The sequence below is a fragment of the Eleutherodactylus coqui genome, chromosome 13 (genome assembly GCF_035609145.1).
Source record: "Eleutherodactylus coqui strain aEleCoq1 chromosome 13, aEleCoq1.hap1, whole genome shotgun sequence".
NCBI lineage: Eukaryota > Metazoa > Chordata > Amphibia > Anura > Eleutherodactylidae > Eleutherodactylus > Eleutherodactylus coqui.
Window position 1 is genome coordinate 43,419,064 of NC_089849.1, and position 25,102 is coordinate 43,444,165.

General features: G+C 43.2%; 17 non-coding genes across 17 annotated transcripts; all 17 read left to right on the forward strand.

The window, feature by feature from the left end:
* Window positions 1-1,154: 1,154 nt before the first annotated feature.
* TRNAC-GCA (transfer RNA cysteine (anticodon GCA)) lies at window positions 1,155-1,226 on the forward strand. Its single transcript has one exon. It is a non-coding gene; the product is annotated as a tRNA-Cys (tRNA).
* A 3,562-nt stretch (window positions 1,227-4,788) lies between these two features.
* Window positions 4,789-4,860, forward strand: TRNAC-GCA (transfer RNA cysteine (anticodon GCA)). Its single transcript has one exon. It is a non-coding gene; the product is annotated as a tRNA-Cys (tRNA).
* Window positions 4,861-7,974: 3,114 nt separating this feature from the next.
* TRNAC-GCA (transfer RNA cysteine (anticodon GCA)) lies at window positions 7,975-8,046 on the forward strand. The gene has a single exon. It is a non-coding gene; the product is annotated as a tRNA-Cys (tRNA).
* Window positions 8,047-9,583: 1,537 nt separating this feature from the next.
* TRNAC-GCA (transfer RNA cysteine (anticodon GCA)) lies at window positions 9,584-9,655 on the forward strand. Its single transcript has one exon. It is a non-coding gene; the product is annotated as a tRNA-Cys (tRNA).
* A 3,873-nt stretch (window positions 9,656-13,528) lies between these two features.
* TRNAC-GCA (transfer RNA cysteine (anticodon GCA)) lies at window positions 13,529-13,600 on the forward strand. Its single transcript has one exon. It is a non-coding gene; the product is annotated as a tRNA-Cys (tRNA).
* A 1,537-nt stretch (window positions 13,601-15,137) lies between these two features.
* TRNAC-GCA (transfer RNA cysteine (anticodon GCA)) lies at window positions 15,138-15,209 on the forward strand. The gene has a single exon. It is a non-coding gene; the product is annotated as a tRNA-Cys (tRNA).
* Window positions 15,210-15,686: 477 nt separating this feature from the next.
* TRNAC-GCA (transfer RNA cysteine (anticodon GCA)) lies at window positions 15,687-15,758 on the forward strand. Its single transcript has one exon. It is a non-coding gene; the product is annotated as a tRNA-Cys (tRNA).
* Window positions 15,759-16,490: 732 nt separating this feature from the next.
* TRNAC-GCA (transfer RNA cysteine (anticodon GCA)) lies at window positions 16,491-16,562 on the forward strand. The gene has a single exon. It is a non-coding gene; the product is annotated as a tRNA-Cys (tRNA).
* Window positions 16,563-18,099: 1,537 nt separating this feature from the next.
* Window positions 18,100-18,171, forward strand: TRNAC-GCA (transfer RNA cysteine (anticodon GCA)). Its single transcript has one exon. It is a non-coding gene; the product is annotated as a tRNA-Cys (tRNA).
* Window positions 18,172-18,648: 477 nt separating this feature from the next.
* Window positions 18,649-18,720, forward strand: TRNAC-GCA (transfer RNA cysteine (anticodon GCA)). The gene has a single exon. It is a non-coding gene; the product is annotated as a tRNA-Cys (tRNA).
* Window positions 18,721-19,452: 732 nt separating this feature from the next.
* Window positions 19,453-19,524, forward strand: TRNAC-GCA (transfer RNA cysteine (anticodon GCA)). The gene has a single exon. It is a non-coding gene; the product is annotated as a tRNA-Cys (tRNA).
* A 1,537-nt stretch (window positions 19,525-21,061) lies between these two features.
* TRNAC-GCA (transfer RNA cysteine (anticodon GCA)) lies at window positions 21,062-21,133 on the forward strand. The gene has a single exon. It is a non-coding gene; the product is annotated as a tRNA-Cys (tRNA).
* Window positions 21,134-21,610: 477 nt separating this feature from the next.
* TRNAC-GCA (transfer RNA cysteine (anticodon GCA)) lies at window positions 21,611-21,682 on the forward strand. The gene has a single exon. It is a non-coding gene; the product is annotated as a tRNA-Cys (tRNA).
* Window positions 21,683-22,159: 477 nt separating this feature from the next.
* On the forward strand, window positions 22,160-22,231 carry TRNAC-GCA (transfer RNA cysteine (anticodon GCA)). Its single transcript has one exon. It is a non-coding gene; the product is annotated as a tRNA-Cys (tRNA).
* A 477-nt stretch (window positions 22,232-22,708) lies between these two features.
* On the forward strand, window positions 22,709-22,780 carry TRNAC-GCA (transfer RNA cysteine (anticodon GCA)). The gene has a single exon. It is a non-coding gene; the product is annotated as a tRNA-Cys (tRNA).
* A 477-nt stretch (window positions 22,781-23,257) lies between these two features.
* Window positions 23,258-23,329, forward strand: TRNAC-GCA (transfer RNA cysteine (anticodon GCA)). The gene has a single exon. It is a non-coding gene; the product is annotated as a tRNA-Cys (tRNA).
* Window positions 23,330-23,806: 477 nt separating this feature from the next.
* Window positions 23,807-23,878, forward strand: TRNAC-GCA (transfer RNA cysteine (anticodon GCA)). Its single transcript has one exon. It is a non-coding gene; the product is annotated as a tRNA-Cys (tRNA).
* Window positions 23,879-25,102: the final 1,224 nt, after the last annotated feature.

Genomic DNA, 25,102 nt, shown 5'->3' on the forward strand with positions numbered 1-25,102 from the left:
TCATTGGTAGGGATTTCAACAAGCATCCTTACTTTTGAGAAATTGGTTTCCTCAGAACATTACTTTTTAAGAACCAGTGAGCCCAATCATAAGCCAAGGGGGCATAGCTTCAAATCTGGGTGCCCCCTTCAAGTGCCAGCTTTACTAATGCCATCCAACGATATGGTTACCTTTCCAAGAAAGCTCTCCTTCAACTTGTTACCCTTGAGCATTTTTCTCATGCAGAACTTGTCATCCACTCTCTCACTGGCAATCTTCATTGGTAGGGATTTCAACAAGCATCCTTACTTTTGAGAAATTGGTTTCCTCAGAATATTACTTTTTAAGAACCAGTGAGCCCAATCATAAGCCAAGGGGGCATAGCTTCAAATCTGGGTGCCCCATTCAAGTGCCAGCTTTACTAATGCCATCCAACGATATGGTTACCTTTCCAAGAAAGCTCTCCTTCAACTTGTTACCCTTGAGCCTATTTCTCATGCAGAGTCATCCACTCTCTCACTGGCAATCTTTATTGGTAGGGATTTCAACAAGCATCCTTACTTTTGAGAAATTGGTTTCCTCAGAACATTACTTTTTAAGAACCAGTGAGCCCAATCATAAGCCAAGGGGGTATAGCTCAGTGGAAGAGCATTCGACTGCAGATCGAGAGGTCCCTGGTTCAAATCCGGGTGCCCCCTTCAAGTGCCAGCTTTACTAATGCCATCCAACGATATGGTTACCTTTCCAAGAAAGCTCTCCTTCAACTTGTTACCCTTGAGCATTTTTCTCATGCAGAACTTGTCATCCACTCTCTCACTGGCAATCTTCATTGGTAGGGATTTCAACAAGCATCCTTACTTTTGAGAAATTGGTTTCCTCAGAACATTACTTTTTAAGAACCAGTGAGCCCAATCATAAGCCAAGGGGGCATAGCTTCAAATCTGGGTGCCCCCTTCAAGTGCCAGCTTTACTCATGCTATTCAACGATATGGTTACCTTTCCAAGAAAGCTCTTCTTCAACTTGTTACCCTTGAGCCTATTTCTCATGCAGAGTCATCCACTCTCTCACTGGCAATCTTTATTGGTAGGGATTTCAACAAGCATCCTTACTTTTGAGAAATTGGTTTCCTCAGAACATTACTTTTTAAGAACCAGTGAGCCCAATCATAAGCCAAGGGGGTATAGCTCAGTGGAAGAGCATTCGACTGCAGATCGAGAGGTCCCTGGTTCAAATCCGGGTGCCCCCTTCAAGTGCCAGCTTTACTAATGCCATCCAACGATATGGTTACCTTTCCAAGAAAGCTCTCCTTCAACTTGTTACCCTTGAGCATTTTTCTCATGCAGAACTTGTCATCCACTCTCTCACTGGCAATCTTCATTGGTAGGGATTTCAACAAGCATCCTTACTTTTGAGAAATTGGTTTCCTCAGAACATTACTTTTTAAGAACCAGTGAGCCCAATCATAAGCCAAGGGGCATAGCTTCAAATCTGGGTGCCCCCTTCAAGTGCCATCTTTACTCATGCTATTCAACGATATGGTTACCTTTCCAAGAAAGCTCTTCTTCAACTTGTTACCCTTGAGCCTATTTCTCATGCAGAGTCATCCACTCTCTCACTGGCAATCTTTATTGGTAGGGATTTCAACAAGCATCCTTACTTTTGAGAAATTGGTTTCCTCAGAACATTACTTTTTAAGAACCAGTGAGCCCAATCATAAGCCAAGGGGGCATAGCTTCAAATCTGGGTGCCCCCTTCAAGTGCCAGCTTTACTAATGCCATCCAACGATATGGTTACCTTTCCAAGAAAGCTCTCCTTCAACTTGTTACCCTTGAGCCTATTTCTCATGCAGAGTCATCCACTCTCTCACTGGCAATCTTTATTGGTAGGGATTTCAACAAGCATCCTTACTTTTGAGAAATTGGTTTCCTCAGAACATTACTTTTTAAGAACCAGTGAGCCCAATCATAAGCCAAGGGGGCATAGCTTCAAATCTGGGTGCCCCCTTCAAGTGCCAGCTTTACTAATGCCATCCAACGATATGGTTACCGTTCCAAGAAAGCTCTCCTTCAACTTGTTACCCTTGAGCATTTTTCTCATGCAGAACTTGTCATCCACTCTCTCACTGGCAATCTTCATTGGTAGGGATTTCAACAAGCATCCTTACTTTTGAGAAATTGGTTTCCTCAGAACATTACTTTTTAAGAACCAGTGAGCCCAATCATAAGCCAAGGGGCATAGCTTCAAATCTGGGTGCCCCCTTCAAGTGCCAGCTTTACTCATGCCATCCAACGATATGGTTACCTTTCCAAGAAAGCTCTTCTTCAACTTGTTACCCTTGAGTCTATTTCTCATGCAGAGTCATCCACTCTCTCACTGGCAATCTTTATTGGTAGGGATTTCAACAAGCATCCTTACTTTTGAGAAATTGGTTTCCTCAGAACATTACTTTTTAAGAACCAGTGAGCCCAATCATAAGCCAAGGGGGTATAGCTTCAAATCTGGGTGCCCCCTTCAAGTGCCAGCATTACTCATGCTATTCAACGTTATGGTTACCTTTCCAAGAAAGCTCTCCTTCAACTTGTTACCCTTGAGCATTTTTCTCATGCAGAACTTGTCATCCACTCTCTCACTGGCAATCTTCATTGGTAGGGATTTCAACAAGCATCCTTACTTTTGAGAAATTGGTTTCCTCAGAACATTACTTTTTAAGAACCAGTGAGCCCAATCATAAGCCAAGGGGCATAGCTTCAAATCTGGGTGCCCCCTTCAAGTGCCAGCTTTACTCATGCTATTCAACGATATGGTTACCTTTCCAAGAAAGCTCTTCTTCAACTTGTTACCCTTGAGCCTATTTCTCATGCAGAGTCATCCACTCTCTCACTGGCAATCTTTATTGGTAGGGATTTCAACAAGCATCCTTACTTTTGAGAAATTGGTTTCCTCAGAACATTACTTTTTAAGAACCAGTGAGCCCAATCATAAGCCAAGGGGGCATAGCTTCAAATCTGGGTGCCCCCTTCAAGTGCCAGCTTTACTAATGCCATCCAACGATATGGTTACCTTTCCAAGAAAGCTCTCCTTCAACTTGTTACCCTTGAGCCTATTTCTCATGCAGAGTCATCCACTCTCTCACTGGCAATCTTTATTGGTAGGGATTTCAACAAGCATCCTTACTTTTGAGAAATTGGTTTCCTCAGAACATTACTTTTTAAGAACCAGTGAGCCCAATCATAAGCCAAGGGGGCATAGCTTCAAATCTGGGTGCCCCCTTCAAGTGCCAGCTTTACTAATGCCATCCAACGATATGGTTACCGTTCCAAGAAAGCTCTCCTTCAACTTGTTACCCTTGAGCATTTTTCTCATGCAGAACTTGTCATCCACTCTCTCACTGGCAATCTTCATTGGTAGGGATTTCAACAAGCATCCTTACTTTTGAGAAATTGGTTTCCTCAGAACATTACTTTTTAAGAACCAGTGAGCCCAATCATAAGCCAAGGGGCATAGCTTCAAATCTGGGTGCCCCCTTCAAGTGCCAGCTTTACTCATGCCATCCAACGATATGGTTACCTTTCCAAGAAAGCTCTCCTTCAACTTGTTACCCTTGAGCATTTTTTTCATGCAGAACTTGTCATCCACTCTCTCACTGGCAATCTTCATTGGTAGGGATTTCAACAAGCATCCTTACTTTTGAGAAATTGGTTTCCTCAGAACATTACTTTTTAAGAACCAGTGAGCCCAATCATAAGCCAAGGGGGCATAGCTTCAAATCTGGGTGCCCCCTTCAAGTGCCAGCTTTACTCATGCTATTCAACGATATGGTTACCTTTCCAAGAAAGCTCTTCTTCAACTTGTTACCCTTGAGCCTATTTCTCATGCAGAGTCATCCACTCTCTCACTGGCAATCTTTATTGGTAGGGATTTCAACAAGCATCCTTAATTTTGAGAAATTGGTTTCCTCAGAACATTACTTTTTAAGAACCAGTGAGCCCAATCATAAGCCAAGGGGGTATAGCTTCAAATCTGGGTGCCCCCTTCAAGTGCCAGCATTACTCATGCTATTCAACGTTATGGTTACCTTTCCAAGAAAGCTCTCCTTCAACTTGTTACCCTTGAGCATTTTTCTCATGCAGAACTTGTCATCCACACTCTCACTGGCAATCTTCATTGGTAGGGATTTCAACAAGCATCCTTACTTTTGAGAAATTGGTTTCCTCAGAACATTACTTTTTAAGAACCAGTGAGCCCAATCATAAGCCAAGGGGGTATAGCTCAGTGGAAGAGCATTCGACTGCAGATCGAGAGGTTCCTGGTTCAAATCCGGGTGCCCCCTTCAAGTGCCAGCTTTACTAATGCCATCCAACGATATGGTTACCTTTCCAAGAAAGCTCTCCTTCAACTTGTTACCCTTGAGCATTTTTCTCATGCAGAACTTGTCATCCACTCTCTCACTGGCAATCTTCATTGGTAGGGATTTCAACAAGCATCCTTACTTTTGAGAAATTGGTTTCCTCAGAACATTACTTTTTAAGAACCAGTGAGCCCAATCATAAGCCAAGGGGGCATAGCTTCAAATCTGGGTGCCCCCTTCAAGTGCCAGCTTTACTCATGCTATTCAACGATATGGTTACCTTTCCAAGAAAGCTCTTCTTCAACTTGTTACCCTTGAGCCTATTTCTCATGCAGAGTCATCCACTCTCTCACTGGCAATCTTTATTCGTAGGGATTTCAACAAGCATCCTTAATTTTGAGAAATTGGTTTCCTCAGAACATTACTTTTTAAGAACCAGTGAGCCCAATCATAAGCCAAGGGGGTATAGCTCAGTGGAAGAGCATTCGACTGCAGATCGAGAGGTCCCTGGTTCAAATCCGGGTGCCCCCTTCAAGTGCCAGCTTTACTAATGCCATCCAACGATATGGTTACCTTTCCAAGAAAGCTCTCCTTCAACTTGTTACCCTTGAGCATTTTTCTCATGCAGAACTTGTCATCCACTCTCTCACTGGCAATCTTCATTGGTAGGGATTTCAACAAGCATCCTTACTTTTGAGAAATTGGTTTCCTCAGAACATTACTTTTTAAGAACCAGTGAGCCCAATCATAAGCCAAGGCGGTATAGCTTCAAATCTGGGTGCCCCCTTCAAGTGCCAGCTTTACTCATGCTATTCAACGTTATGGTTACCTTTCCAAGAAAGCTCTCCTTCAACTTGTTACCCTTGAGCATTTTTCTCATGCAGAACTTGTCATCCACACTCTCACTGGCAATCTTCATTGGTAGGGATTTCAACAAGCATCCTTACTTTTGAGAAATTGGTTTCCTCAGAACATTACTTTTTAAGAACCAGTGAGCCCAATCATAAGCCAAGGGGGTATAGCTCAGTGGAAGAGCATTCGACTGCAGATCGAGAGGTTCCTGGTTCAAATCCGGGTGCCCCCTTCAAGTGCCAGCTTTACTAATGCCATCCAACGATATGGTTACCTTTCCAAGAAAGCTCTCCTTCAACTTGTTACCCTTGAGCATTTTTCTCATGCAGAACTTGTCATCCACTCTCTCACTGGCAATCTTCATTGGTAGGGATTTCAACAAGCATCCTTACTTTTGAGAAATTGGTTTCCTCAGAACATTACTTTTTAAGAACCAGTGAGCCCAATCATAAGCCAAGGGGGCATAGCTTCAAATCTGGGTGCCCCCTTCAAGTGCCAGCTTTACTCATGCTATTCAACGATATGGTTACCTTTCCAAGAAAGCTCTTCTTCAACTTGTTACCCTTGAGCCTATTTCTCATGCAGAGTCATCCACTCTCTCACTGGCAATCTTTATTGGTAGGGATTTCAACAAGCATCCTTAATTTTGAGAAATTGGTTTCCTCAGAACATTACTTTTTAAGAACCAGTGAGCCCAATCATAAGCCAAGGGGGCATAGCTTCAAATCTGGGTGCCGCCTTCAAGTGCCAGCTTTACTAATGCCATCCAACGATATGGTTACCTTTCCAAGAAAGCTCTCCTTCAACTTGTTACCCTTGAGCATTTTTCTCATGCAGAACTTGTCATCCACACTCTCACTTGCAATCTTCATTGGTAGGGATTTCAACAAGCATCCTTACTTTTGAGAAATTGGTTTCCTCAGAACATTACTTTTTAAGAACCAGTGAGCCCAATCATAAGCCAAGGGGGTATAGCTCAGTGGAAGAGCCTTCGACTGCAGATCGAGAGGTCCCTGGTTCAAATCCAGGTGCCCCCTTCAAGTGCCAGCTTTACTAATGCCATCCAACGATATGGTTACCTTTCCAAGAAAGCTCTCCTTCAACTTGTTACCCTTGAGCATTTTTCTCATGCAGAACTTGTCATCCACTCTCTCACTGGCAATCTTCATTGGTAGGGATTTCAACAAGCATCCTTACTTTTGAGAAATTGGTTTCCTCAGAACATTACTTTTTAAGAACCAGTGAGCCCAATCATAAGCCAAGGGGCATAGCTTCAAATCTGGGTGCCCCCTTCAAGTGCCAGCTTTACTCATGCTATTCAACGATATGGTTACCTTTCCAAGAAAGCTCTTCTTCAACTTGTTACCCTTGAGCATTTTTCTCATGCAGAACTTGTCATCCACTCTCTCACTGGCAATCTTTATTGGTAGGGATTTCAACAAGCATCCTTACTTTTGAGAAATTGGTTTCCTCAGAACATTACTTTTTAAGAACCAGTGAGCCCAATCATAAGCCAAGGGGGCATAGCTTCAAATCTGGGTGCCCCCTTCAAGTGCCAGCTTTACTCATGCTATTCAACGATATGGTTACCTTTCCAAGAAAGCTCTCCTTCAACTTGTTACCCTTGAGCATTTTTCTCATGCAGAACTTGTCATCCACTCTCTCACTGGCAATCTTCATTGGTAGGGATTTCAACAAGCATCCTTACTTTTGAGAAATTGGTTTCCTCAGAACATTACTTTTTAAGAACCAGTGAGCCCAATCATAAGCCAAGGGGGCATAGCTTCAAATCTGGGTGCCCCCTTCAAGTGCCAGCTTTACTAATGCCATCCAACGATATGGTTACCTTTCCAAGAAAGCTCTCCTTCAACTTGTTACCCTTGAGCATTTTTCTCATGCAGAACTTGTCATCCACTCTCTCACTGGCAATCTTCATTGGTAGGGATTTCAACAAGCATCCTTACTTTTGAGAAATTGGTTTCCTCAGAACATTACTTTTTAAGAACCAGTGAGCCCAATCATAAGCCAAGGGGGCATAGCTTCAAATCTGGGTGCCCCCTTCAAGTGCCAGCTTTACTCATGCTATTCAACGATATGGTTACCTTTCCAAGAAAGCTCTTCTTCAACTTGTTACCCTTGAGCCTATTTCTCATGCAGAGTCATCCACTCTCTCACTGGCAATCTTTATTTTTAGGGATTTCAACAAGCATCCTTAATTTTGAGAAATTGGTTTCCTCAGAACATTACTTTTTAAGAACCAGTGAGCCCAATCATAAGCCAAGGGGGCATAGCTTCAAATCTGGGTGCCGCCTTCAAGTGCCAGCTTTACTAATGCCATCCAACGATATGGTTACCTTTCCAAGAAAGCTCTCCTTCAACTTGTTACCCTTGAGCATTTTTCTCATGCAGAACTTGTCATCCACACTCTCACTTGCAATCTTCATTGGTAGGGATTTCAACAAGCATCCTTACTTTTGAGAAATTGGTTTCCTCAGAACATTACTTTTTAAGAACCAGTGAGCCCAATCATAAGCCAAGGGGGCATAGCTTCAAATCCAGGTGCCCCCTTCAAGTGCCAGCTTTACTAATGCCATCCAACGATATGGTTACCTTTCCAAGAAAGCTCTCCTTCAACTTGTTACCCTTGAGCATTTTTCTCATGCAGAACTTGTCATCCACTCTCTCACTGGCAATCTTCATTGGTAGGGATTTCAACAAGCATCCTTACTTTTGAGAAATTGGTTTCCTCAGAACATTACTTTTTAAGAACCAGTGAGCCCAATCATAAGCCAAGGGGGTATAGCTCAGTGGAAGAGCATTCGACTGCAGATCGAGAGGTCCCTGGTTCAAATCCGGGTGCCCCCTTCAAGTGCCAGCTTTACTAATGCCATCCAACGATATGGTTACCTTTCCAAGAAAGCTCTCCTTCAACTTGTTACCCTTGAGCATTTTTCTCATGCAGAACTTGTCATCCACTCTCTCACTGGCAATCTTCATTGGTAGGGATTTCAACAAGCATCCTTACTTTTGAGAAATTGGTTTCCTCAGAACATTACTTTTTAAGAACCAGTGAGCCCAATCATAAGCCAAGGGGGCATAGCTTCAAATCTGGGTGCCCCCTTCAAGTGCCAGCTTTACTCATGCTATTCAACGATATGGTTACCTTTCCAAGAAAGCTCTTCTTCAACTTGTTACCCTTGAGCCTATTTCTCATGCAGAGTCATCCACTCTCTCACTGGCAATCTTTATTGGTAGGGATTTCAACAAGCATCCTTAATTTTGAGAAATTGGTTTCCTCAGAACATTACTTTTTAAGAACCAGTGAGCCCAATCATAAGCCAAGGGGGCATAGCTTCAAATCTGGGTGCCGCCTTCAAGTGCCAGCTTTACTAATGCCATCCAACGATATGGTTACCTTTCCAAGAAAGCTCTCCTTCAACTTGTTACCCTTGAGCATTTTTCTCATGCAGAACTTGTCATCCACACTCTCACTTGCAATCTTCATTGGTAGGGATTTCAACAAGCATCCTTACTTTTGAGAAATTGGTTTCCTCAGAACATTACTTTTTAAGAACCAGTGAGCCCAATCATAAGCCAAGGGGGTATAGCTCAGTGGAAGAGCCTTCGACTGCAGATCGAGAGGTCCCTGGTTCAAATCCAGGTGCCCCCTTCAAGTGCAAGCTTTACTAATGCCATCCAACGATATGGTTACCTTTCCAAGAAAGCTCTCCTTCAACTTGTTACCCTTGAGCATTTTTCTCATGCAGAACTTGTCATCCACTCTCTCACTGGCAATCTTCATTGGTAGGGATTTCAACAAGCATCCTTACTTTTGAGAAATTGGTTTCCTCAGAACATTACTTTTTAAGAACCAGTGAGCCCAATCATAAGCCAAGGGGCATAGCTTCAAATCTGGGTGCCCCCTTCAAGTGCCAGCTTTACTCATGCTATTCAACGATATGGTTACCTTTCCAAGAAAGCTCTTCTTCAACTTGTTACCCTTGAGCATTTTTCTCATGCAGAACTTGTCATCCACTCTCTCACTGGCAATCTTCATTGGTAGGGATTTCAACAAGCATCCTTACTTTTGAGAAATTGGTTTCCTCAGAACATTACTTTTTAAGAACCAGTGAGCCCAATCATAAGCCAAGGGGGCATAGCTTCAAATCTGGGTGCCCCCTTCAAGTGCCAGCTTTACTAATGCCATCCAACGATATGGTTACCTTTCCAAGAAAGCTCTCCTTCAACTTGTTACCCTTGAGCCTATTTCTCATGCAGAGTCATCCACTCTCTCACTGGCAATCTTTATTGGTAGGGATTTCAACAAGCATCCTTACTTTTGAGAAATTGGTTTCCTCAGAACATTACTTTTTAAGAACCAGTGAGCCCAATCATAAGCCAAGGGGGTATAGCTCAGTGGAAGAGCATTCGACTGCAGATCGAGAGGTCCCTGGTTCAAATCCGGGTGCCCCCTTCAAGTGCCAGCTTTACTCATGCTATTCAACGATATGGTTACCTTTCCAAGAAAGCTCTTCTTCAACTTGTTACCCTTGAGCATTTTTCTCATGCAGAACTTGTCATCCACTCTCTCACTGGCAATCTTCATTGGTAGGGATTTCAACAAGCATCCTTACTTTTGAGAAATTGGTTTCCTCAGAACATTACTTTTTAAGAACCAGTGAGCCCAATCATAAGCCAAGGGGGCATAGCTTCAAATCTGGGTGCCCCCTTCAAGTGCCAGCTTTACTCATGCTATTCAACGATATGGTTACCTTTCCAAGAAAGCTCTTCTTCAACTTGTTACCCTTGAGCCTATTTCTCATGCAGAGTCATCCACTCTCTCACTGGCAATCTTTATTGGTAGGGATTTCAACAAGCATCCTTAATTTTGAGAAATTGGTTTCCTCAGAACATTACTTTTTAAGAACCAGTGAGCCCAATCATAAGCCAAGGGGGCATAGCTTCAAATCTGGGTGCCCCCTTCAAGTGCCAGCTTTACTAATGCCATCCAACGATATGGTTACCTTTCCAAGAAAGCTCTCCTTCAACTTGTTACCCTTGAGCATTTTTCTCATGCAGAACTTGTCATCCACACTCTCACTTGCAATCTTCATTGGTAGGGATTTCAACAAGCATCCTTACTTTTGAGAAATTGGTTTCCTCAGAACATTACTTTTTAAGAACCAGTGAGCCCAATCATAAGCCAAGGGGGTATAGCTCAGTGGAAGAGCCTTCGACTGCAGATCGAGAGGTCCCTGGTTCAAATCCAGGTGCCCCCTTCAAGTGCCAGCTTTACTAATGCCATCCAACGATATGGTTACCTTTCCAAGAAAGCTCTCCTTCAACTTGTTACCCTTGAGCATTTTTCTCATGCAGAACTTGTCATCCACTCTCTCACTGGCAATCTTCATTGGTAGGGATTTCAACAAGCATCCTTACTTTTGAGAAATTGGTTTCCTCAGAACATTACTTTTTAAGAACCAGTGAGCCCAATCATAAGCCAAGGGGCATAGCTTCAAATCTGGGTGCCCCCTTCAAGTGCCAGCTTTACTCATGCTATTCAACGATATGGTTACCTTTCCAAGAAAGCTCTTCTTCAACTTGTTACCCTTGAGCATTTTTCTCATGCAGAACTTGTCATCCACTCTCTCACTGGCAATCTTTATTGGTAGGGATTTCAACAAGCATCCTTACTTTTGAGAAATTGGTTTCCTCAGAACATTACTTTTTAAGAACCAGTGAGCCCAATCATAAGCCAAGGGGGCATAGCTTCAAATCTGGGTGCCCCCTTCAAGTGCCAGCTTTACTCATGCTATTCAACGATATGGTTACCTTTCCAAGAAAGCTCTCCTTCAACTTGTTACCCTTGAGCATTTTTCTCATGCAGAACTTGTCATCCACTCTCTCACTGGCAATCTTCATTGGTAGGGATTTCAACAAGCATCCTTACTTTTGAGAAATTGGTTTCCTCAGAACATTACTTTTTAAGAACCAGTGAGCCCAATCATAAGCCAAGGGGGCATAGCTTCAAATCTGGGTGCCCCCTTCAAGTGCCAGCTTTACTAATGCCATCCAACGATATGGTTACCTTTCCAAGAAAGCTCTCCTTCAACTTGTTACCCTTGAGCATTTTTCTCATGCAGAACTTGTCATCCACTCTCTCACTGGCAATCTTCATTGGTAGGGATTTCAACAAGCATCCTTACTTTTGAGAAATTGGTTTCCTCAGAACATTACTTTTTAAGAACCAGTGAGCCCAATCATAAGCCAAGGGGGCATAGCTTCAAATCTGGGTGCCCCCTTCAAGTGCCAGCTTTACTCATGCTATTCAACGATATGGTTACCTTTCCAAGAAAGCTCTTCTTCAACTTGTTACCCTTGAGCCTATTTCTCATGCAGAGTCATCCACTCTCTCACTGGCAATCTTTATTTTTAGGGATTTCAACAAGCATCCTTAATTTTGAGAAATTGGTTTCCTCAGAACATTACTTTTTAAGAACCAGTGAGCCCAGTCATAAGCCAAGGGGGCATAGCTTCAAATCTGGGTGCCGCCTTCAAGTGCCAGCTTTACTAATGCCATCCAACGATATGGTTACCTTTCCAAGAAAGCTCTCCTTCAACTTGTTACCCTTGAGCATTTTTCTCATGCAGAACTTGTCATCCACACTCTCACTTGCAATCTTCATTGGTAGGGATTTCAACAAGCATCCTTACTTTTGAGAAATTGGTTTCCTCAGAACATTACTTTTTAAGAACCAGTGAGCCCAATCATAAGCCAAGGGGGCATAGCTTCAAATCCAGGTGCCCCCTTCAAGTGCCAGCTTTACTAATGCCATCCAACGATATGGTTACCTTTCCAAGAAAGCTCTCCTTCAACTTGTTACCCTTGAGCATTTTTCTCATGCAGAACTTGTCATCCACTCTCTCACTGGCAATCTTCATTGGTAGGGATTTCAACAAGCATCCTTACTTTTGAGAAATTGGTTTCCTCAGAACATTACTTTTTAAGAACCAGTGAGCCCAATCATAAGCCAAGGGGGCATAGCTTCAAATCTGGGTGCCCCCTTCAAGTGCCAGCTTTACTCATGCTATTCAACGATATGGTTACCTTTCCAAGAAAGCTCTTCTTCAACTTGTTACCCTTGAGCCTATTTCTCATGCAGAGTCATCCACTCTCTCACTGGCAATCTTTATTGGTAGGGATTTCAACAAGCATCCTTCATTTTGAGAAATTGGTTTCCTCAGAACATTACTTTTTAAGAACCAGTGAGCCCAATCATAAGCCAAGGGGGCATAGCTTCAAATCTGGGTGCCGCCTTCAAGTGCCAGCTTTACTAATGCCATCCAACGATATGGTTACCTTTCCAAGAAAGCTCTCCTTCAACTTGTTACCCTTGAGCATTTTTCTCATGCAGAACTTGTCATCCACACTCTCACTTGCAATCTTCATTGGTAGGGATTTCAACAAGCATCCTTACTTTTGAGAAATTGGTTTCCTCAGAACATTACTTTTTAAGAACCAGTGAGCCCAATCATAAGCCAAGGGGGTATAGCTCAGTGGAAGAGCCTTCGACTGCAGATCGAGAGGTCCCTGGTTCAAATCCAGGTGCCCCCTTCAAGTGCCAGCTTTACTAATGCCATCCAACGATATGGTTACCTTTCCAAGAAAGCTCTCCTTCAACTTGTTACCCTTGAGCATTTTTCTCATGCAGAACTTGTCATCCACTCTCTCACTGGCAATCTTCATTGGTAGGGATTTCAACAAGCATCCTTACTTTTGAGAAATTGGTTTCCTCAGAACATTACTTTTTAAGAACCAGTGAGCCCAATCATAAGCCAAGGGGCATAGCTTCAAATCTGGGTGCCCCCTTCAAGTGCCAGCTTTACTCATGCTATTCAACGATATGGTTACCTTTCCAAGAAAGCTCTTCTTCAACTTGTTACCCTTGAGCATTTTTCTCATGCAGAACTTGTCATCCACTCTCTCACTGGCAATCTTCATTGGTAGGGATTTCAACAAGCATCCTTACTTTTGAGAAATTGGTTTCCTCAGAACATTACTTTTTAAGAACCAGTGAGCCCAATCATAAGCCAAGGGGGCATAGCTTCAAATCTGGGTGCCCCCTTCAAGTGCCAGCTTTACTAATGCCATCCAACGATATGGTTACCTTTCCAAGAAAGCTCTCCTTCAACTTGTTACCCTTGAGCCTATTTCTCATGCAGAGTCATCCACTCTCTCACTGGCAATCTTTATTGGTAGGGATTTCAACAAGCATCCTTACTTTTGAGAAATTGGTTTCCTCAGAACATTACTTTTTAAGAACCAGTGAGCCCAATCATAAGCCAAGGGGGTATAGCTCAGTGGAAGAGCATTCGACTGCAGATCGAGAGGTCCCTGGTTCAAATCCGGGTGCCCCCTTCAAGTGCCAGCTTTACTCATGCTATTCAACGATATGGTTACCTTTCCAAGAAAGCTCTTCTTCAACTTGTTACCCTTGAGCATTTTTCTCATGCAGAACTTGTCATCCACTCTCTCACTGGCAATCTTCATTGGTAGGGATTTCAACAAGCATCCTTACTTTTGAGAAATTGGTTTCCTCAGAACATTACTTTTTAAGAACCAGTGAGCCCAATCATAAGCCAAGGGGGCATAGCTTCAAATCTGGGTGCCCCCTTCAAGTGCCAGCTTTACTCATGCTATTCAACGATATGGTTACCTTTCCAAGAAAGCTCTTCTTCAACTTGTTACCCTTGAGCCTATTTCTCATGCAGAGTCATCCACTCTCTCACTGGCAATCTTTATTGGTAGGGATTTCAACAAGCATCCTTAATTTTGAGAAATTGGTTTCCTCAGAACATTACTTTTTAAGAACCAGTGAGCCCAATCATAAGCCAAGGGGGCATAGCTTCAAATCTGGGTGCCGCCTTCAAGTGCCAGCTTTACTAATGCCATCCAACGATATGGTTACCTTTCCAAGAAAGCTCTCCTTCAACTTGTTACCCTTGAGCATTTTTCTCATGCAGAACTTGTCATCCACACTCTCACTTGCAATCTTCATTGGTAGGGATTTCAACAAGCATCCTTACTTTTGAGAAATTGGTTTCCTCAGAACATTACTTTTTAAGAACCAGTGAGCCCAATCATAAGCCAAGGGGGTATAGCTCAGTGGAAGAGCCTTCGACTGCAGATCGAGAGGTCCCTGGTTCAAATCCAGGTGCCCCCTTCAAGTGCCAGCTTTACTAATGCCATCCAACGATATGGTTACCTTTCCAAGAAAGCTCTCCTTCAACTTGTTACCCTTGAGCATTTTTCTCATGCACAACTTGTCATCCACTCTCTCACTGGCAATCTTCATTGGTAGGGATTTCAACAAGCATCCTTACTTTTGAGAAATTGGTTTCCTCAGAACATTACTTTTTAAGAACCAGTGAGCCCAATCATAAGCCAAGTGGCATAGCTTCAAATCTGGGTGCCCCCTTCAAGTGCCAGCTTTACTCATGCTATTCAACGATATGGTTACCTTTCCAAGAAAGCTCTTCTTCAACTTGTTACCCTTGAGCATTTTTCTCATGCAGAACTTGTCATCCACTCTCTCACTGGCAATCTTCATTGGTAGGGATTTCAACAAGCATCCTTACTTTTGAGAAATTGGTTTCCTCAGAACATTACTTTTTAAGAACCAGTGAGCCCAATCATAAGCCAAGGGGGCATAGCTTCAAATCTGGGTGCCCCCTTCAAGTGCCAGCTTTACTAATGCCATCCAACGATATGGTTACCTTTCCAAGAAAGCTCTCCTTCAACTTGTTACCCTTGAGCCTATTTCTCATGCAGAGTCATCCACTCTCTCACTGGCAATCTTTATTGGTAGGGATTTCAACAAGCATCCTTACTTTTGAGAAATTGGTTTCTTCAGAACATTACTTTTTAAGAACCAGTGAGCCCAATCATAAGCCAAGGGGGTATAGCTCAGTGGAAGAGCATTCGACTGCAGATCGAGAGGTCCCTGGTTCAAATCCGGGTGCCCCCTTCAAGTGCCAGCTTTACTAATGCCATCCAACGATATGGTTACCTTTCCAAGAAAGCTCTCCTTCAACTTGTTACCCTTGAGCATTTTTCTCATGCAGAACTTGTCATCCACTCTCTCACTGGCAATCTTCATTGGTAGGGATTTCAACAAGCATCCTTACTTTTGAGAAATTGGTTTCCTCAGAACATTACTTTTTAAGAACCAGTGAGCCCAATCATAAGCCAAGGGGGCATAGCTTCAAATCTGGGTGCCCCCTTCAAGTGCCAGCTTTACTAATGCCATCCAACGATATGGTTACCTTTCCAAGAAAGCTCTCCTTCAACTTGTTACCCTTGAGCCTATTTCTCATGCAGAGTCATCCACTCTCTCACTGGCAATCTTTATTGGTAGGGATTTCAACAAGCATCCTTACTTTTGAGAAATTGGTTTCCTCAGAACATTACTTTTTAAGAACCAGTGAGCCCAATCATAAGCCAAGGGGGTATAGCTCAGTGGAAGAGCATTCGACTGCAGATCGAGAGGTCCCTGGTTCAAATCCGGGTGCCCCCTTCAAGTGCCAGCTTTACTAATGCCATCCAACGATATGGTTACCTTTCCAAGAAAGCTCTCCTTCATCTTGTTACCCTTGAGCATTTTTCTCATGCAGAACTTGTCATCCACTCTCTCACTGGCAATCTTCATTGGTAGGGATTTCAACAAGCATCCTTACTTTTGAGAAATTGGTTTCCTCAGAACATTACTTTTTAAGAACCAGTGAGCCCAATCATAAGCCAAGGGGCATAGCTTCAAATCTGGGTGCCCCCTTCAAGTGCCAGCTTTACTCATGCTATTCAACGATATGGTTACCTTTCCAAGAAAGCTCTTCTTCAACTTGTTACCCTTGAGCATTTTTCTCATGCAGAACTTGTCATCCACTCTCTCACTGGCAATCTTCATTGGTAGGGATTTCAACAAGCATCCTTACTTTTGAGAAATTGGTTTCCTCAGAACATTACTTTTTAAGAACCAGTGAGCCCAATCATAAGCCAAGGGGGCATAGCTTCAAATCTGGGTGCCCCCTTCAAGTGCCAGCTTTACTAATGCCATCCAACGATATGGTTACCTTTCCAAGAAAGCTCTCCTTCAACTTGTTACCCTTGAGCCTATTTCTCATGCAGAGTCATCCACTCTCTCACTGGCAATCTTTATTGGTAGGGATTTCAACAAGCATCCTTACTTTTGAGAAATTGGTTTCCTCAGAACATTACTTTTTAAGAACCAGTGAGCCCAATCATAAGCCAAGGGGGTATAGCTCAGTGGAAGAGCATTCGACTGCAGATCGAGAGGTCCCTGGTTCAAATCCGGGTGCCCCCTTCAAGTGCCAGCTTTACTAATGCCATCCAACGATATGGTTACCTTTCCAAGAAAGCTCTCCTTCAACTTGTTACCCTTGAGCATTTTTCTCATGCAGAACTTGTCATCCACTCTCTCACTGGCAATCTTCATTGGTAGGGATTTCAACAAGCATCCTTACTTTTGAGAAATTGGTTTCCTCAGAACATTACTTTTTAAGAACCAGTGAGCCCAATCATAAGCCAAGGGGGCATAGCTTCAAATCTGGGTGCCCCCTTCAAGTGCCAGCTTTACTCATGCTATTCAACGATATGGTTACCTTTCCAAGAAAGCTCTTCTTCAACTTGTTACCCTTGAGCCTATTTCTCATGCAGAGTCATCCACTCTCTCACTGGCAATCTTTATTGGTAGGGATTTCAACAAGCATCCTTAATTTTGAGAAATTGGTTTCCTCAGAACATTACTTTTTAAGAACCAGTGAGCCCAATCATAAGCCAAGGGGGCATAGCTTCAAATCTGGGTGCCGCCTTCAAGTGCCAGCTTTACTAATGCCATCCAACGATATGGTTACCTTTCCAAGAAAGCTCTCCTTCAACTTGTTACCCTTGAGCATTTTTCTCATGCAGAACTTGTCATCCACACTCTCACTTGCAATCTTCATTGGTAGGGATTTCAACAAGCATCCTTACTTTTGAGAAATTGGTTTCCTCAGAACATTACTTTTTAAGAACCAGTGAGCCCAATCATAAGCCAAGGGGGTATAGCTCAGTGGAAGAGCCTTCGACTGCAGATCGAGAGGTCCCTGGTTCAAATCCAGGTGCCCCCTTCAAGTGCCAGCTTTACTAATGCCATCCAACGATATGGTTACCTTTCCAAGAAAGCTCTCCTTCAACTTGTTACCCTTGAGCATTTTTCTCATGCAGAACTTGTCATCCACTCTCTCACTGGCAATCTTCATTGGTAGGGATTTCAACAAGCATCCTTACTTTTGAGAAATTGGTTTCCTCAGAACATTACTTTTTAAGAACCAGTGAGCCCAATCATAAGCCAAGTGGCATAGCTTCAAATCTGGGTGCCCCCTTCAAGTGCCAGCTTTACTCATGCTATTCAACGATATGGTTACCTTTCCAAGAAAGCTCTTCTTCAACTTGTTACCCTTGAGCATTTTTCTCATGCAGAACTTGTCATCCACTCTCTCACTGGCAATCTTCATTGGTAGGGATTTCAACAAGCATCCTTACTTTTGAGAAATTGGTTTCCTCAGAACATTACTTTTTAAGAACCAGTGAGCCCAATCATAAGCCAAGGGGGCATAGCTTCAAATCTGGGTGCCCCCTTCAAGTGCCAGCTTTACTAATGCCATCCAACGATATGGTTACCTTTCCAAGAAAGCTCTCCTTCAACTTGTTACCCTTGAGCCTATTTCTCATGCAGAGTCATCCACTCTCTCACTGGCAATCTTTATTGGTAGGGATTTCAACAAGCATCCTTACTTTTGAGAAATTGGTTTCTTCAGAACATTACTTTTTAAGAACCAGTGAGCCCAATCATAAGCCAAGGGGGTATAGCTCAGTGGAAGAGCATTCGACTGCAGATCGAGAGGTCCCTGGTTCAAATCCGGGTGCCCCCTTCAAGTGCCAGCTTTACTAATGCCATCCAACGATATGGTTACCTTTCCAAGAAAGCTCTCCTTCAACTTGTTACCCTTGAGCATTTTTCTCATGCAGAACTTGTCATCCACTCTCTCACTGGCAATCTTCATTGGTAGGGATTTCAACAAGCATCCTTACTTTTGAGAAATTGGTTTCCTCAGAACATTACTTTTTAAGAACCAGTGAGCCCAATCATAAGCCAAGGGGGCATAGCTTCAAATCTGGGTGCCCCCTTCAAGTGCCAGCTTTACTAATGCCATCCAACGATATGGTTACCTTTCCAAGAAAGCTCTCCTTCAACTTGTTACCCTTGAGCCTATTTCTCATGCAGAGTCATCCACTCTCTCACTGGCAATCTTTATTGGTAGGGATTTCAACAAGCATCCTTACTTTTGAGAAATTGGTTTCCTCAGAACATTACTTTTTAAGAACCAGTGAGCCCAATCATAAGCCAAGGGGGTATAGCTCAGTGGAAGAGCATTCGACTGCAGATCGAGAGGTCCCTGGTTCAAATCCGGGTGCCCCCTTCAAGTGCCAGCTTTACTAATGCCATCCAACGATATGGTTACCTTTCCAAGAAAGCTCTCCTTCATCTTGTTACCCTTGAGCATTTTTCTCATGCAGAACTTGTCATCCACTCTCTCACTGGCAATCTTCATTGGTAGGGATTTCAACAAGCATCCTTACTTTTGAGAAATTGGTTTCCTCAGAACATTACTTTTTAAGAACCAGTGAGCCCAATCATAAGCCAAGGGGCATAGCTTCAAATCTGGGTGCCCCCTTCAAGTGCCAGCTTTACTCATGCTATTCAACGATATGGTTACCTTTCCAAGAAAGCTCTTCTTCAACTTGTTACCCTTGAGCATTTTTCTCATGCAGAACTTGTCATCCACTCTCTCACTGGCAATCTTCATTGGTAGGGATTTCAACAAGCATCCTTACTTTTGAGAAATTGGTTTCCTCAGAACATTACTTTTTAAGAACCAGTGAGCCCAATCATAAGCCAAGGGGGCATAGCTTCAAATCTGGGTGCCCCCTTCAAGTGCCAGCTTTACTAATGCCATCCAACGATATGGTTACCTTTCCAAGAAAGCTCTCCTTCAACTTGTTACCCTTGAGCCTATTTCTCATGCAGAGTCATCCACTCTCTCACTGGCAATCTTTATTGGTAGGGATTTCAACAAGCATCCTTACTTTTGAGAAATTGGTTTCCTCAGAACATTACTTTTTAAGAACCAGTGAGCCCAATCATAAGCCAAGGGGGTATAGCTCAGTGGAAGAGCATTCGACTGCAGATCGAGAGGTCCCTGGTTCAAATCCGGGTGCCCCCTTCAAGTGCCAGCTTTACTCATGCTATTCAACGATATGGTTACCTTTCCAAGAAAGCTCTTCTTCAACTTGTTACCCTTGAGCATTTTTCTCATGCAGAACTTGTCATCCACTCTCTCACTGGCAATCTTCATTGGTAGGGATTTCAACAAGCATCCTTACTTTTGAGAAATTGGTTTCCTCAGAACATTACTTTTTAAGAACCAGTGAGCCCAATCATAAGCCAAGGGGGCATAGCTTCAAATCTGGGTGCCCCCTTCAAGTGCCAGCTTTACTCATGCTATTCAACGATATGGTTACCTTTCCAAGAAAGCTCTTCTTCAACTTGTTACCCTTGAGCCTATTTCTCATGCAGAGTCATCCACTCTCTCACTGGCAATCTTTATTGGTAGGGATTTCAACAAGCATCCTTAATTTTGAGAAATTGGTTTCCTCAGAACATTACTTTTTAAGAACCAGTGAGCCCAATCATAAGCCAAGGGGGCATAGCTTCAAATCTGGGTGCCGCCTTCAAGTGCCAGCTTTACTAATGCCATCCAACGATATGGTTACCTTTCCAAGAAAGCTCTCCTTCAACTTGTTACCCTTGAGCATTTTTCTCATGCAGAACTTGTCATCCACACTCTCACTTGCAATCTTCATTGGTAGGGATTTCAACAAGCATCCTTACTTTTGAGAAATTGGTTTCCTCAGAACATTACTTTTTAAGAACCAGTGAGCCCAATCATAAGCCAAGGGGGTATAGCTCAGTGGAAGAGCCTTCGACTGCAGATCGAGAGGTCCCTGGTTCAAATCCAGGTGCCCCCTTCAAGTGCCAGCTTTACTAATGCCATCCAACGATATGGTTACCTTTCCAAGAAAGCTCTCCTTCAACTTGTTACCCTTGAGCATTTTTCTCATGCAGAACTTGTCATCCACTCTCTCACTGGCAATCTTCATTGGTAGGGATTTCAACAAGCATCCTTACTTTTGAGAAATTGGTTTCCTCAGAACATTACTTTTTAAGAACCAGTGAGCCCAATCATAAGCCAAGTGGCATAGCTTCAAATCTGGGTGCCCCCTTCAAGTGCCAGCTTTACTCATGCTATTCAACGATATGGTTACCTTTCCAAGAAAGCTCTTCTTCAACTTGTTACCCTTGAGCATTTTTCTCATGCAGAACTTGTCATCCACTCTCTCACTGGCAATCTTCATTGGTAGGGATTTCAACAAGCATCCTTACTTTTGAGAAATTGGTTTCCTCAGAACATTACTTTTTAAGAACCAGTGAGCCCAATCATAAGCCAAGGGGGCATAGCTTCAAATCTGGGTGCCCCCTTCAAGTGCCAGCTTTACTAATGCCATCCAACGATATGGTTACCTTTCCAAGAAAGCTCTCCTTCAACTTGTTACCCTTGAGCCTATTTCTCATGCAGAGTCATCCACTCTCTCACTGGCAATCTTTATTGGTAGGGATTTCAACAAGCATCCTTACTTTTGAGAAATTGGTTTCTTCAGAACATTACTTTTTAAGAACCAGTGAGCCCAATCATAAGCCAAGGGGGTATAGCTCAGTGGAAGAGCATTCGACTGCAGATCGAGAGGTCCCTGGTTCAAATCCGGGTGCCCCCTTCAAGTGCCAGCTTTACTAATGCCATCCAACGATATGGTTACCTTTCCAAGAAAGCTCTCCTTCAACTTGTTACCCTTGAGCATTTTTCTCATGCAGAACTTGTCATCCACTCTCTCACTGGCAATCTTCATTGGTAGGGATTTCAACAAGCATCCTTACTTTTGAGAAATTGGTTTCCTCAGAACATTACTTTTTAAGAACCAGTGAGCCCAATCATAAGCCAAGGGGGCATAGCTTCAAATCTGGGTGCCCCCTTCAAGTGCCAGCTTTACTAATGCCATCCAACGATATGGTTACCTTTCCAAGAAAGCTCTCCTTCAACTTGTTACCCTTGAGCCTATTTCTCATGCAGAGTCATCCACTCTCTCACTGGCAATCTTTATTGGTAGGGATTTCAACAAGCATCCTTAATTTTGAGAAATTGGTTTCCTCAGAACATTACTTTTTAAGAACCAGTGAGCCCAATCATAAGCCAAGGGGGTATAGCTCAGTGGAAGAGCATTCGACTGCAGATCGAGAGGTCCCTGGTTCAAATCCGGGTGCCCCCTTCAAGTGCCAGCTTTACTAATGCCACCCAACGATATGGTTACCTTTCCAAGAAAGCTCTCCTTCAACTTGTTACCCTTGAGCATTTTTCTCATGCAGAACTTGTCATCCACTCTCTCACTGGCAATCTTCATTGGTAGGGATTTCAACAAGCATCCTTACTTTTGAGAAATTGGTTTCCTCAGAACATTACTTTTTAAGAACCAGTGAGCCCAATCATAAGCCAAGGGGGCATAGCTTCAAATCTGGGTGCCCCCTTCAAGTGCCAGCTTTACTAATGCCATCCAACGATATGGTTACCTTTCCAAGAAAGCTCTCCTTCAACTTGTTACCCTTGAGCCTATTTCTCATGCAGAGTCATCCACTCTCTCACTGGCAATCTTTATTGGTAGGGATTTCAACAAGCATCCTTACTTTTGAGAAATTGGTTTCCTCAGAACATTACTTTTTAAGAACCAGTGAGCCCAATCATAAGCCAAGGGGGTATAGCTCAGTGGAAGAGCATTCGACTGCAGATCGAGAGGTCCCTGGTTCAAATCCGGGTGCCCCCTTCAAGTGCCAGCTTTACTAATGCCATCCAACGATATGGTTACCTTTCCAAGAAAGCTCTCCTTCAACTTGTTACCCTTGAGCATTTTTCTCATGCAGAACTTGTCATCCACTCTCTCACTGGCAATCTTCATTGGTAGGGATTTCAACAAGCATCCTTACTTTTGAGAAATTGGTTTCCTCAGAACATTACTTTTTAAGAACCAGTGAGCCCAATCATAAGCCAAGGGGGCATAGCTTCAAATCTGGGTGCCCCCTTCAAGTGCCAGCTTTACTCATGCTATTCAACGATATGGTTACCTTTCCAAGAAAGCTCTTCTTCAACTTGTTACCCTTGAGCCTATTTCTCATGCAGAGTCATCCACTCTCTCACTGGCAATCTTTATTGGTAGGGATTTCAACAAGCATCCTTACTTTTGAGAAATTGGTTTCCTCAGAACATTACTTTTTAAGAACCAGTGAGCCCAATCATAAGCCAAGGGGGTATAGCTCAGTGGAAGAGCATTCGACTGCAGATCGAGAGGTCCCTGGTTCAAATCCGGGTGCCCCCTTCAAGTGCCAGCTTTACTAATGCCATCCAACGATATGGTTACCTTTCCAAGAAAGCTCTCCTTCAACTTGTTACCCTTGAGCATTTTTCTCATGCAGAACTTGTCATCCACTCTCTCACTGGCAATCTTCATTGGTAGGGATTTCAACAAGCATCCTTACTTTTGAGAAATTGGTTTCCTCAGAACATTACTTTTTAAGAACCAGTGAGCCCAATCATAAGCCAAGGGGGCATAGCTTCAAATCTGGGTGCCCCCTTCAAGTGCCAGCTTTACTCATGCTATTCAACGATATGGTTACCTTTCCAAGAAAGCTCTTCTTCAACTTGTTACCCTTGAGCCTATTTCTCATGCAGAGTCATCCACTCTCTCACTGGCAATCTTTATTGGTAGGGATTTCAACAAGCATCCTTACTTTTGAGAAATTGGTTTCCTCAGAACATTACTTTTTAAGAACCAGTGAGCCCAATCATAAGCCAAGGGGGTATAGCTCAGTGGAAGAGCATTCGACTGCAGATCGAGAGGTCCCTGGTTCAAATCCGGGTGCCCCCTTCAAGTGCCAGCTTTACTAATGCCATCCAACGATATGGTTACCTTTCCAAGAAAGCTCTCCTTCAACTTGTTACCCTTGAGCATTTTTCTCATGCAGAACTTGTCATCCACTCTCTCACTGGCAATCTTCATTGGTAGGGATTTCAACAAGCATCCTTACTTTTGAGAAATTGGTTTCCTCAGAACATTACTTTTTAAGAACCAGTGAGCCCAATCATAAGCCAAGGGGGCATAGCTTCAAATCTGGGTGCCCCCTTCAAGTGCCAGCTTTACTCATGCTATTCAACGATATGGTTACCTTTCCAAGAAAGCTCTTCTTCAACTTGTTACCCTTGAGCCTATTTCTCATGCAGAGTCATCCACTCTCTCACTGGCAATCTTTATTGGTAGGGATTTCAACAAGCATCCTTAATTTTGAGAAATTGGTTTCCTCAGAACATTACTTTTTAAGAACCAGTGAGCCCAATCAGAAGCCAAGGGGGTATAGCTCAGTGGAAGAGCATTCGACTGCAGATCGAGAGGTCCCTGGTTCAAATCCGGGTGCCCCCTTCAAGTGCCAGCTTTACTAATGCCATCCAACGATATGGTTACCTTTCCAAGAAAGCTCTCCTTCAACTTGTTACCCTTGAGCATTTTTCTCATGCAGAACTTGTCATCCACTCTCTCACTGGCAATCTTCATTGGTAGGGATTTCAACAAGCATCCTTACTTTTGAGAAATTGGTTTCCTCAGAACATTACTTTTTAAGAACCAGTGAGCCCAATCATAAGCCAAGGGGGCATAGCTTCAAATCTGGGTGCCCCCTTCAAGTGCCAGCTTTACTCATGCTATTCAACGATATGGTTACCTTTCCAAGAAAGCTCTTCTTCAACTTGTTACCCTTGAGCCTATTTCTCATGCAGAGTCATCCACTCTCTCACTGGCAATCTTTATTGGTAGGGATTTCAACAAGCATCCTTAATTTTGAGAAATTGGTTTCCTCAGAACATTACTTTTTAAGAACCAGTGAGCCCAATCATAAGCCAAGGGGCATAGCTTCAAATCTGGGTGCCCCCTTCAAGTGCCAGCTTTACTCATGCTATTCAACGATATGGTTACCTTTCCAAGAAAGCTCTTCTTCAACTTGTTACCCTTGAGCATTTTTCTCATGCAGAACTTGTCATCCACTCTCTCACTGGCAATCTTCATTGGTAGGGATTTCAACAAGCATCCTTACTTTTGAGAAATTGGTTTCCTCAGAACATTACTTTTTAAGAACCAGTGAGCCCAATCATAAGCCAAGGGGGCATAGCTTCAAATCTGGGTGCCGCCTTCAAGTGCCAGCTTTACTAATGCCATCCAACGATATGGTTACCTTTCCAAGAAAGCTCTCCTTCAACTTGTTACCCTTGAGCATTTTTCTCATGCAGAACTTGTCATCCACACTCTCACTTGCAATCTTCATTGGTAGGGATTTCAACAAGCATCCTTACTTTTGAGAAATTGGTTTCCTCAGAACATTACTTTTTAAGAACCAGTGAGCCCAATCATAAGCCAAGGGGGCATAGCTTCAAATCTGGGTGCCCCCTTCAAGTGCCAGCTTTACTAATGCCATCCAACGATATGGTTACCTTTCCAAGAAAGCTCTCCTTCAACTTGTTACCCTTGAGCCTATTTCTCATGCAGAGTCATCCACTCTCTCACTGGCAATCTTTATTGGTAGGGATTTCAACAAGCATCCTTACTTTTGAGAAATTGGTTTCCTCAGAACATTACTTTTTAAGAACCAGTGAG